The 13,886-nt window shown below is 39.6% G+C and overlaps 1 protein-coding gene across 3 annotated transcripts in view; it reads right to left on the bottom strand.

The window, feature by feature from the left end:
- CDK17 (cyclin dependent kinase 17) overlaps positions 1-12,540 on the bottom strand; it is a 90,765-nt gene extending 78,225 nt beyond the window's left edge. Inside the window, exons 1-2 of one of the 3 annotated variants that reach the window (XM_063154852.1) lie at positions 12,399-12,534; positions 3,677-3,789 (exon numbers count right to left, since the gene is read on the bottom strand). The gene's annotated coding sequence lies outside the window, so the exon portion shown is untranslated. Of the gene's footprint in view, positions 1-3,676; positions 3,790-12,398 lie in introns of all 3 variants that reach the window. The other 2 variants (XM_063154851.1, XM_063154853.1) reach the window with 2 other exon arrangements.
- Between the last annotated feature and the right edge of the window lie 1,346 nt (positions 12,541-13,886).

The raw sequence follows: 13,886 nt of genomic DNA, 5'->3' as shown, positions 1-13,886 counted from the left end.
ACAGGAAAGAGCTTTGCAGCAAGTAACTCATGTAATAAAATGAGATGACAGAAGGGAAGCCATGGTGGCCACATCACTCTCTGTGACACAGCCTGGCTATAAAGAGCCTGGTGCCCACCATGCCCTGACCCAGACAGTCTCATATCCTCCAGGACAGGAATATCACTCCCAGATACCTGCACTCCTAGAGAGGCACAACCTCTGGAGACAATGACTCAAACTTGGGTTTTAATTCAGATTATTTATGTTGATCTGATTGTATAAATAAAAACACCTAGCAGACATTGTTATTCTCTTAAACGATACTGAATTAAGGTGCATCATTTTGTTAAACAGTACATGACATGCTACAGATGAGGTTAATTTTAGCATTGTTCACCATTTCATATAAAGAAAGTTCACTTCCCCCTTTAAAATAAATAATTAATTTTGAATAATGACCAAAAGCTGTTTAAAAGTACTTTCTCTTTAACCCAAGGAGAAGGTTAATACTGCTGTTTTGAGACTGTATATCGACATTTAAGACATCAATTTCTTTCAGAAAATCTTGAATTTATTTAGTGATTGTATTAAACTTCTACTTTAGCATGACAAACTCTTTAATATTCTTTATACACACAGCAGGTAATTTCAAAGAGTGGTCCATGCAGCTGAGAATGTAAACATGGAGATATTGCTGATGACAGCATTTAGGTCTTAGGAGAATTCATTTACTCTCTCAAGTGCTGCTAGACAATTCTGGGTAATGAGCAGCGAAAATACTGAATGAAGTATTTATGATTTACACAGTATAAATCATACTCTGATATGCCAGACATGCATTTATAACATGCCCAACACACATTAACTAATCATGAAGTGTGCAACAAAAGTAACTGCAGAAACTGCTGACAGAACATGCTCTTGCATGTGTGAAGAACATGTGGTTGCCTTTCTTTACATCTCATTTGCCATATAAAAATTTCACCCAGGCATAAAATTGCTCCTCCTCTCAAAATACATGAAAGTTTAACTAAGGAAATACCTGAAACTTTCATTGCACCTTTCAAGTAAGAACACTTCCAAATACATCATAAATAGGATTTTCAATAGTCCAAAATTCAAAAATAGGTCACATTTATTGGAGTTACTTTCAGATTCCTTACATGAAACATATAAAGGCCTACTAATGCTTACTATAATGTTAAATATTTTCTGTTTTCTAAAAGGTCAGAATGTCTTTCTATCCATTTGCCTTTCTCTTTTCTATTAATTTAACATTTCATATACATAATATTGCCTCCTTTTTGAAATTAACAGATAGAACACCATTTTAAAAAACAAAATTCAAGATAAAACCCCCTTCAATGTAACAGATAAACTGTACCTAAGTAGCACTTCAAAATGACACAGAATTAAGTAATTCTACAGGACAATCATGTACCGATTTCACACATAGCTTTCCCTGATCAGAAGACACAAGTTCCCATCTTTATTATAACAGTACAAATTTGTATGGCTAATCTCATGGATTTATTTCAGTAAATAAATTCCGGTGCAACATATGCACCAAAACCCAGAAAAGAGTAAAGAAAACCTGGGTGAACACACTGCAGTAATATCCAATTTTGGATCAATGCACAGAACACCATGCCCTACCTGAAAAGCTCTCTTTGCGCTCCTTCCCCCACTTCTGACACCTTCTGTCCTCTCTGCTACCCAACAAAACCACTGCTAACCCTAAGGTTTGGTTCAAAAATGCAACAGAGCTGCCCATCCAAAGAGGGCAAAGGGACATTATTTAAAAAAAAAAAGATGCATCGCTATGCTGTAAAATAGTGCATCTTTTCTGTATTTCAGACTGCCTAATCAAAAAGCTTCCTAGACTTTCTGATAAAGAGCCACGATAAGTCAATCCAACTGGAATATTACTACCTAGCAGAAAAAGCAAGGCTTGTGCACACTGTAGGAGCTTGGATAGGAATCAAGCGAAAAGACCATCATAAATGTCTCACACTTCTGCACAAAACAGAACATGTCATTTTTCCAAAGCCTCTTATGATCACAGAAAGGCAAACATTTATAAACTAGAACATATCACAAGTAACACAGCCAAACACCACAAAAAATTTGGAAGAAAATTAACCCACGCAGTTTTCTTAATCCCTTTCAAACCTTTGATTATAAGAGAAAAAAAAAAAAAATCTATTATGTCATGAGGATCCACTAACAGTTAAATATATTACCTTTGGGGAGTGGCGCTTCTCATAAAAGTGACTATACTGAAAAGGAATTTTCTCTGTCAACAATTTTGCTTCCTGTGCTTTATCAGACGTTTCAGGCTTTTTTCCTCCTTCAGTGACAAAGACCTTTGTGGGGGGTTTTTTAACAGCCTACTATTGGAAGCCTTGCATATCAAATGTAGCTAAGAGGAAACATTCCCTATATAAGAAAGTTAACGGGACTGTTTTCCAAGTCTGTGTTTCAGATCAGGCTGGAAGGAGTGAGGTTACATATTATGTTAATTCTGCATGAGATATGACTGAAGAGGCCCCATGCAATTAACTACAGTGAGACATAAAGCATTAATGTAGATGAAATAATCCAGGTTAGATTCATTTACATTGGTATAAACAGACTGAGAGCAAGATAACATCTAGCCATAGAAACAGGAAAAACTAGGCCATTCTGTCAGTATAAAGGTGGCTTAGCAGTATTAAAGTACTGTCTTTGCTTCTGCAGTTTTTTCTTAGAAATATTTACTAAAATCTATGCCACTAGGTTTTCAGACACTGCCAGGGTATTATTTCTATTGACAGGTCTCTGCAGACAACTCCACAAAGTCTGATTTTCAAAGCATTCTCAGCACCTATACCCTTAAGATCAGTATCTTAAAAGAAGCCTCAAATTAAACAACCAAAAATTGACATAACCCATCCTATGTATTTTTTTAGCTAGTGATGCACCACTTTTCATGAGAATTGACTAATGTCACTACACAAAACCTGTTGCAGTAACATTTTAAAATATCTTCAGCAAGTTATCTAAACTAGCATAGAACTTGGCAAATAATGTCAACCAATTGAAGGAAATAATTCTCAAAATTTAAGTAGAAGAAAACTTCACATCCTATCTTTCAAGTAAAAACACAAAACAAACAACAAACTCTGAACTAAGATACAATTCCAATTACCAAAAGCAGATATGACAATCCAATCACGTAAAGATGTAAATTTACCATTAACTTCATGAAGTAGAGTATCATTAAAAAGTCAAGAATGAACATCAACTGCAGGTGTAAGATATGCTCAAATCTTCACTTGTCTTACTTTATCACAGAGCACATATATTTAAAGAAGAAGGTTCTCCTACTAAAAAAAAACAGATCGTTTTTATTTCTCCTTGCAATCCTAGTTTCTGAAATTGCCAGAAGACATAACATGAACACAGTTCATTCAGGAACCTATTTCAATATTAAAATATACTATCACTACTACTCACATGACTAGAATTTTAAAATGCTAAACACTTGCAAGCAGGAGTGATGAATAAAGAAAAATCTGCATGTTTTAGTGCTTACATAGTGAAAGACCTAAATGCATAAGTGGGGGAGGTGGAAGGGGGTGGGAACTGACACTGATCATCTTTAGGCACCTGAAGCACTTAAGAAATCACACCAGTGCTGGAGACATCTTACCCATTCCCAGCACCAGTAAGAAAATGCTTGGCTCCATCCCACAGCCAGTTTCTCTCTTCTTTCTTCACCATCAACTTTGTAATGCAGACAGGTATGAAAACCTCTTCAGTTCACTGATGCAAGAGAATGATTTGGAAATAAGTGCTTCATTCAACTCAAACTGTAATGCTGTAATACAAAAACAATGGTTCTGATGGGCTGCCTCCAAGGTAAATGTGAAGAGAGGTGGCTCTGTATTAAGATCTTTGGATTACCCTCTGAACCTATTTCTCTCTACTGGTTACAGAGATACACATTTTTTTAAAAAGGCACAATGCAAATCAGTCAATCTGGCATAATTCATATTTTAGATGTGAATAATTTATTTACTGAAAAAAAATTCATGTTTTATCTAGCCACTGCTAGAAACAGATGATTAAGAAGAATATAGGTATTTTATTAAGATGCAGCTACAGGTGAAAATGATCACTAGCTATCCATTCATGCCCAAATTAAAATTTTAACAGTGACAAACATCTAATGACTTAAATCCTTCAACTAATGTCTACCTCTTCCACTACCAGAAATATTCACAAATACCAGGAAGTCAAAACTTATTATGTAAGACCACCAGGAACAATTAAAAAAAAAGTTCCTTTTAAAGAAAGCAGGTTTAGAGCACTTAATTAACTGCACTGAACACTTTATATTTTATACAAAAACCATACTCAAACACATTTTAAATTACTAAGTATTAGTAACTAAGCTGACTACCAAAGCATATCAAATCTGTATCTTCAGAACTCATAATCTGCTTTGTATCATTTCTAAAATACTAAAATTGCATAATTCAAGAAGAAAGGCATATAACTTCTGAAGAAACTAATTGCTATACACCATTATGTTGTTCCCCCATGCAGCCCACAAGAGAAAAAAAAAAAAAAAAGACTATGGTTAATAACCAAAGGCCACCTTCTGACTACATACGTTTTAAAGCTCTTTTTTGGCTTATGGATCAAACATTTTGCTTTGCAGAATTATACTGAGATGTATCAGAAACAAGCCTCCAAAAGACATTTAGGTTAACTGTATTCTCTGATAAACAACCCAGAATTACAAGCAGTAGGTTTAAAAATACTGTGACTTGTGCAAATGGGAACACTGTTAAGCTGTTTATCTTGTTTAATCCTGAAGGTAAATAGCATAAGCTTCAAAATATTTTTCTTCTTTGCCATAACCTATTGAATCACATTTACAGAGGTAATGAAACATTATGGAAAATCTCACATTTTTAGAATTGCCTCTGAAATTGCTTTACTGAGTATTATACAGGTCATTATCCTCAAGACCACTCTGTCTGTAAATTTCACTATAAATTTCAGTGATTTAAATCCAAACTGTGGCTTCAGCAATGCCAATGATCTCGCCTCTCCCGAGGTTCAAATCTTCAGAAACAAAACAAGAACCCTGCATAACTCCACTACTGGGCCCATCTTAAAATATGAATACTATAGTTAAGTAATTTTTTTATTGTCGCATCTTCCAAATATTTTCAAACTCCTACTGTAGTTCATTTTCAGCTTATTAAGTTTAGTTTTAAAATACTATTTGTAAGAAAAAAGTGTAATTTTTAGTTTCCTTAGATGTCTTTTGTCCAACAGTAATGATTTCCACACCAAAAATCCTATTTCATAACTCTCACCTCTAACATGTACCCATACTAAAAATTAAGAATATATTTTATAAGATAGATCAGTAATTGTTTCCACACTGTGCCTTATTACCCACTAGCAAATTAAGTTTCTGAACTGCTGTTTTAAACATGATTTTTAAAAGACTTTAATGCAGAATATATGATTGATATATTTAGCAGTTGAGCACCTCCTTTCCTCTCTGTACACAGGAAGTTTCCCCTCCCATCTGCTCAGGATATTTAAAAAAATAAATAATTACAAACTGCTGTTTTTCCATCGGTACTGCAGAAAGTGACTATTATTTACCTGTAAACATGAGAGTAAAGTTGAAGCCAAACACAACGTAACCTGCAGCAGCTCCCTGACAGAGTCACAAGACACACACTGGTACAAAGGCAGGAATGTGGGGATGAGAGCTGCAGCCAGCAAAGAGGAAAATCACTGCAGCTTTGAGTGATAGCGCCAGAGTTATGCCAGGTCGAACTCTTCTACGGAGCAAATAAGTTATTCACAGGCAGCAGCAGCCCAAGCTTTGTCTCTCACAGTCATACTGGAAGTCTTTAGTTTTATATTTGGGTTTCAGAGCAAACATAAATAAGGTGAATTATGAAATAGACACATGCTTTACAAGCAGATGCTTGAACCATTTAGTACGATATTTATGAGACAGCTTTAAGACTAAATAGCAGCTAAGCAGGCAACAAGCCCCCTGCACATGTAGGTACTCTGCTGCTGTTTATGACAACCAGATCTTGACAAAGAGAAAGGACAGAGGAAGATGCACTGGCAATAAACCAATGACAGACCAAAAAAATGCCTTTTAATTTTCCCCAGTTATATTATATAAAGCCACATCTTTTCTGGCCTACAGAGAAGATTTATGAATGCTACACTGAGAAACGCAACTTCATTTCAAGACACATAAAACTGATGCAAATATAACATGTAATCTATTATTTCATAACTGTTTTTCCTCCTCCTGTGTACTACTAATTATATTATTGATTACTATATTTTCAAAATAAAAGCTCTCCCTAAACCCCACATACTGAATACAGATGAACACTTAATATCTGTTCTGTATTATACATGAGGAACTATTCCAAACCTTTACAGAAAAAATACCCAAACTAAAAGCTAATATTAATAGCTGCATATATTTAATTTAGTTATCAAATACAGCTATTTTATTTTAAAATTTATTATACTGTATTCTATCTTTTAAAGCCTGATATAAAACTCCACATAAAGCAAACAAACAGGAAGCTGCCACTTTTCCAAGCATCCATCCTGCGGTAATGACCCTTTCTTCAGTATCTATTGTTTTCCTATTTTTCTGGAGTTACAGAAATAATGGGCAAGTTTCACTGACTTTCACTTTATTCGTGGCAATGCCCAACAGCTGACACCAAGCAGGTTTCCCAGGGCTTCTTCACCAACGTACTTTGACACTTTGATGATGAGGAGCCCTCATCACACACGGTTACGTAACAGCAACTATTTATAGGTAGCCACTTGATTCACATTATCCACTGGGTTTTAAACCATTTCATATATTGTCACTTGATCTATCATTTTAGTTCCATAATCAAAATGCCACGTAAGAGCCAAGTAAAAAGTTTCAGTGACGTCTGTATGCAATATCAAAACATACCACGTGAAGTATTTAATCTTATCAAGAGAACCAGACATTGGCTTCACAAGATTGGTCCTCTATAAATATATGCTGAGCAACAGTTGTTTTCTTTGCTTAACCTCCTGCTCTACCAATATCCATTACTGTGCATATAACCAGCTCCTAAAACCACTGAAAGAAACCTCAGTTATGCTAAAATCACGTAATTTCTCAGTGTTCTGAGACATACTGAGAGATATGGTGAGCATTTCCACTCCAGAAAGTGCCCTACCAACCTGTACTCACAACTTCAGTGACAGCTGTTTAACACCTTCAGGTTCTCTTAGGAAACGTCTCAGAGAACCACATATGACTATCAGCTGGTTTACTTATGAATATAGCAGTATTTCATGAACATCAACTTATTCTAAGAATATTAAATGCTTACATTTTCTTCAGCTTTTCTAACTGGCTAATGGCTTTCTTAGAATACAATTTCATCCTAAAATACAGCTAATTGTAATACTTGGTGACAGCATGGGCTTTCCTCATCACAGACAATGGCCTTTCTTATCAATCATATTAATTGACCTCAGTGTCAATTTCTTTACATTTTTGTAAACTGGCTTCTTTACATTTTTTGTAAACTAACCTATAGACCATATGTTTTTAATCCAAACAGTTTTCTCTCAATCACAGGACAATCGTTTTGCTAATGACTAATATCCTTTGATCATTCTTAGTAATCCATATTTTGCAAAGATACTTATTTCAGAGAACACCAAGTAACTGCAAACCTTACGAAATGTTAACTTTAATGACTGCTGTATAAAGACACCTTGCACATACCTGAACAACATAGAAACAAAGACACCTCCATATTGTAAGAACAGGAAGTCAGAAATACTTGAGAAAAGACATTTCTGAAAGACTGTAAAGGTTATGACAGTTGACTATGATATTACTGTCTCAGTACAGCTACATGCCTGCAAAATGCTCTAATCGACCAAGCAAAGAAGAGAATGTCAAGATTCTGACAATTTTAACACAAACTGAAAGCATCCAAGTATCCTTACTGAAGCTGACAAAATGCAGAGTTCAAAATCAGAGAACATCGTGAAACTCTACCAAACCTTTAAAAACAGCAGCAGTCAGAGAAGGGAGTACAATTACGAGGTACAGATAATGAAATGACATATGATTAGAGGGCACAGAGTAACATTCACTTAGGCAAAATACCTAGGAAGTTCAACCTAAAATCAAAGATGGGCAAGAACTGTAGCTAGGAGTGCAACTGAAAGACATGTCATTTCTTTGTTCTGGTATAATAACACAGCCCTGATCATCTTAATATATGCAAAACTAGTTGTTCCAGAGATTATAAATTAAAAATAAAAGGTCATAATCAAAACATAAGATACAACTGCCCTTCAGCTTACTGCATGTGCTATGTACTACTGAAATAAGCAAGGAGAAAATTGTCCTGAAATTCAGAGAAGCTTTTCAGTATTGAGTTAAAAATGTTATAAAGTTGGTATTTTTCAGTCTTCTTAACATCATTTTGCCTAATTCTGTCTTACTACATGAAAAATTAAAATGTGACTCGACAGCTGTTTCTTCTGCTGCTGCATTGACAAATGCTGCTTTATCACATTTCTTTTTTTCCCAACACTCGTGCTTAGGCATAGCACCCCTGATAAACTGATGTTTCCTAGTGAATGACATTTCTAATCCTTTAAAAGCAAGCACTACACCACAAAAGCCCAAATACCCCGTAAAGCACGGTTACAACCATTCCCAGTATCAGTGTGTCCATGGTATTTTATAACACAGCCAGGTACAGGGTATAATGATCTCCGAGGATGTGGTTGAAGTCTTACTATCCAAGGACTGATGTATCAAAAGCTGGTCGAATGCAAATTACCTGATTTATGCACTTATTATGCTCATTGTTTTCCATATAATGTGATCACAAAACTAAAGAACTCTTTTGGTTTCCTTTCCCAATGTTCTCGTGTTCCAAGTTGGCAAATCAGCTCAAGTACAGGTCTTGTTTATGCCTTGTGACTATCAGTGGTTTAAACTGCTGTTTGTACATGTTCTAATTAGCCAGTTCTACTAAACTCTTGACAGTTGACATCACTGCTCAAAGAAGTTCAGGAAACCAACAAGTCTGGAAGAATTGCCAATCCATCGAGTTAGTAAAGAATGAGTATCTATGAATTTGTATTCAACACAGAACTATAAAAAGTCATTTTTCCAAACAAGCATTAACTTTCATTCTTTTTCAAATAAAAGCTGTCAAAAGTGCATCATGACTCTTCACAAAATATACAGGAAAAAAAAGCATCCCATACCACTAGTGGGTGTTACTGGAGAAAGCCCTGTTTCATGGGAAAAAACATTACCAGGGTCCAAAAGGAATAAATAACAGGATATAAAATATTCTGGAAGCTTTAAAAGACCCCTAGGCCTAGACTTATTTTTAAAAAGCAAATTGCTGTCTAGTAATTAAAATAAGTAAATATAAAATGCTTTTACCTCTATCATCCATGTTGCTACATCAGTATGTGAACAGGCACCAAAAAAACCCCCCAAATTCCAATTCTTACACTCAGAAGACAAAAGCCACTGCCATAATTATGTGCATTGCAAAATAAGGCAGTGATGGCTAACAATACACTGGTTTAGTTTGTTCTTTGGATGTGAACCATAACTGTCATGTAAACACTTGGCATTTTAAAAGCATTTTTACATGCTGAAGTTGTAGTGCATTATATAGAATTCTGAACTGCTACGATTACAGTGGTGTCCTCCACAGTTATATAAGGCTTGCTGCAGAAATAGAGTAAGCATTAGAAAGCATGCAGCTAAAAAGTTATTTGTAACTTAAGAACTGTAAGCCACATTTAGTGAGTTTCTAGCCCATGCTAGAAACGCTTTATAATAATTGAGCTTGATTTTTAAACATGATCTTGTCCATTTTCACATTATAACATAAAATATATTCAATAAATACACAACTAGTATAAAACTAGCAGCTTTCACTTAACATGAAAAGAGGGTCAAGAGCAAACTCATGGAAAGATTTTAATGTAGACTGTTCAATGAACCAGATTTCAACAAAGCCTTTCCCAACTGCACTTTTTAGATGCAATTACTCAAATATACTGCTGGACAGAAACTTAATAAGATGAGCAGAACATTCTTTTTTTTTTTTTTCCCTAGCAGCAGGTAGTCATTTAAGAAATTACAAGATTTGTATGTTACTAGGCCATTCAAAAAATTCTGCATCCTTTTACTGTAAGAACTCCACATCGTAACAGTAACACATGCAGACTGAGCATCTTAACATCCCTGTCATAAGCTATACCATATTTACACATTGCAGTGTTAGGCAGAAATTGAAGCCAGAGCCATTCAGGGGAAATATATAGCCATGATCTGTTTCTCAATTTAAATTATATTTGCAATTATAAATTAGGTATTTCACTAAACGCTAGTGGCATTTTACATATTAAAAAGATCAATTAATGCACTACATTCTTAGCCAAGCCTAAAATAAATGACTCCCCACATTCAAACTATAATTTGCTTCGGACATGGGCTTTAATTTGCAAACTCTTCAGTACGGATGTAGGCAGAACCCACCTCATGATTTGTGTAGAGCTCCAGCCTGGGTAAACACACAGCTACACAGCACAGTATGCAAATAAAAGGTATGAACCTCATTGCGTTATCCTTCCTAAAGATTTTTTTTTTTAAGTCAGACTCATTATTGTCAAAGCAGTATTTAAATTATGCCAGGAAAAAAAAAAAGCTTTCATCTTTCCAATTTAAGTGGCCCTTTTAATGCCAAGTCAACATTATAATGGTATATCTATATTGGAAAATTAAATTCAGTTTGTTCTTTCAAACACAAACAATTTTAAAGGAAAATTTTCACCATGTATTCAAACATGTGATTTTATGTTTTCATATCTGTTACTTCTACATTAATTATTCAAAACAAGCCTCTCTCATGTCACTTACAGAAGTGCAGATGTAAATTACAAGAGCTGTGTGTGAATATACAGAATTCTTATAACAAAGCAATATGGCAATTTCTTTAACATCTTAAGCACATAAAATACCAGATCACCTACTTCCTTTTTTTCCCAATTCCAATATGAAAAACAAATCCGAATTTGGTAGTAAGTCTAAATTCATAAATGTTTTCTTCTCAGTATTTAACCTTTGGAGATATAGTTTCCAGTTCAATTAATACAATAAAAAAGCGGGGGAGAGAGAAGTAATGGAAGAACGTCAAACCAGGCTTGCTCTTGTAGCTATACCGTGATACCTACAAGAATGTTGCTACTGATCTTCTGTTAAATTACAAAAGAACAGAAATTATTCACCAAAATTAAAAAAAAAAAAAAAAAAAAGAAATGGATGCTTTTTTAATTACTGGGTTTGTATTATAAGTCAATTTTGCTCGTAACACCGTAACACTATTAGCAACCACTAGCAAAGTGCCAAAGACAAGCAATGAGTTTAAAACAACTAGAGCCAGCTACCAAAATTGTTGCAGGAGAGACAAAGGGGATCAAGGTCAACATTCTTCTAGCGCAACAGCTAATCCACTCATATGAACATGGAATTGGCACGGGTGGGCGTAATAAATTTGCAAGAAATATAAAATATACACGATCCCACCTGATTTTCCCCATCTTTTCGAGAGAACCATTTTGCTCTCACTGGTCTCAAGCCACTACATATCTGAGCGAGGAAGGGGAAGGAGGAGTTCACAGAAGTTCAGGGTCAGACAATGTTCATGTATCCTGTCACCTTCTAACTCAGAGCTCAGAGCAGAAGAACTCTTATGGCACGCATTGAAACCTACATATTTTGGGTGTGCGTGTGGGGGGAGACCTGCAATAGGAGCGATGTGTCATACGTGCGGAGGCTGCGAGCAGAAGAGCTGTCAGGAGAACGCTGCCTCGCTTGAAGGGGAGGAGGCGGTGGGGAAAGGACGGTGACGAACGCAGGATCACCAAAAAATTCGGCAGTGCTCAGGGGCTGCCATCCCCGGCTCACCCTCCGGCCCGGCTTCGCTCGGCTCCCCTCGCAGAGGGCTCAGCCTCTCGGAGCTGCCCCCTGGCCCCGCGGAGCCGCTCCCAGCCGCCACCGGGCAGCGGAAATCCCCCGCAGCCCGGCCCGACCCTGCCCGGGGGCGCCGAGCGGCGCTCCCCGCGCCCGGGGCTCTCCGGGCAGCCCCCGGCCCTCTCGCGGGGCGCTCTCCCACGACCACCATCACTTCCCCCCTGCTCCGGGGCCGCGCTGTCACATCACCCCCCGCGACGTCCCACGCACCGCAGGCCGAGAGCCAACACCCCGCCGAGAGCCGGACCCGCACCCCTGGGCCGGGAGACAATGAGCAGCCACAACTCACCAGCAGCGCCGGAGCTTCGCGAGTCCGGGGGCGGTTCCTTTGCCCCTTCTCCTTCCCCTTCTCCTCCGCCTAGGAGCGGTATCCGGCCGCCGGGAGCCGAACCCCCCCTCCCCTCGCCGCCCGAGAGCCTTCGCCGGACCGCCGGCCGCGCTCCCTCCCCGAGGAAAGTCACTTTATTCCCCGCTCCAACATGGCTGCTCCCCCCGCCGCCGCCGCCGCAGCAGCAGCTTTCTCCTCGCCGCGGCTCCCCGCCGCCGCCACCGGAGAGCGGCCGCAGGCCGTGCTCGGGAGCCGCCCGGCCGGCCGCTGGCGGTGCCGAGAGCGTCAGCCGAGCCGGGCCGCGGGGGTGTGCGAGGAAGGGGCAAGCCGAGGCGAGCCGGGCTGGGCTGCGCGTCCCCGCTGCGGGCTGACGCCTCCGCCCGCTCGCACTGAGCCAGCCCCGCCGGCTCCGGGCGCAGGAGGGGCCGCGGGGACGCCCGTGCGCCGGCGACACCTGGCGGCCGAGGCGGCCCCGGCTGAGCCGGCGGCTGCGCGGGGAGCGGGGGGGTCAGGGCGGAGCGCGGGGAATGCCCCGAGCGGCGGCGCGGGGAGCGGGGGCTGCCGCAGCGCTTTTCTAGGCCGCCCTCCCCGCTGCGGGGGAGCCCGGCCGCGCCGAGCCGAGTGGGGCGCTGCTGCCGTTCGCCGATCCTCCAGCGGCCCTGCGCGGCCGCCTCCTCCCGCGGGAGGAAGTGGGTCTCATCGGCGGAGGCTCCCGGAAAGCCGCCCCGGGGCCCTGCTGGCCGTCCGAGGGGTCTCCCCGAGCCGTTTCGTGTAGGGCAGGGTAGAAAAGAGGCGTTTGCTCGCTTCATTTTTACCCGTTCCTTGGCAGTGTTTCCGCTTGGGTTTGCAGTGCGATTTAGCTCCTCTCTGAAGCATCCCCCTGCTCCCCCTTCCTACGGCTGGCACGTTAATAACCGAAATTAAGGGGAGCCGGGCGTCTCTTTAGATTAATTGCTAACTTACGTTTTCCGTATTTATTCTTGTAGTGTTTTCTTTCCTTTGTCTCCTGCATTCAGCAGTGCTTGTACCATCCCCCTTGTCCTTGTGATCGCTCTGACAGCGCCAACCGCGCTGCCCTCCTGCGCTTAGAATCTTGTTCCCCTCAAAGTGATCCGTCTGTGTGTCCTCACTTCTCAGCCCTTTCCAGCCCTAAATTTCTTAGGCTCTATGTGTCACTGAACGAGACCTAGAAGGTGAAAGCTAGCTAGGTGAAAGCCAGCTGTTCTGTACTATGTTTTTTCACATTTCCATCACACAAAGAACAAGATCTGTCAGGAAGGCCAAATCTGAGCTGATTTTAGCGACATGGTTTTGAACGTAAAGTACCAGGACATAGGTACACTTGGTCCAGAATTTGGAAAATAGTTTGCTTTTTCCCGTTTTTGACATCTGCTGATCCTTGCTGCCTACCTGCTCTCTTGCTTTTTTCTGTTCAAATTTGGTGTCACG

Source organism: Melospiza melodia, chromosome 4 (assembly GCF_035770615.1).
Source record: "Melospiza melodia melodia isolate bMelMel2 chromosome 4, bMelMel2.pri, whole genome shotgun sequence".
Lineage (NCBI taxonomy): Eukaryota > Metazoa > Chordata > Aves > Passeriformes > Passerellidae > Melospiza > Melospiza melodia.
Note: the sequence above shows the minus strand (reverse complement) of the source record. Positions and strands in the feature narration are given on the sequence as shown.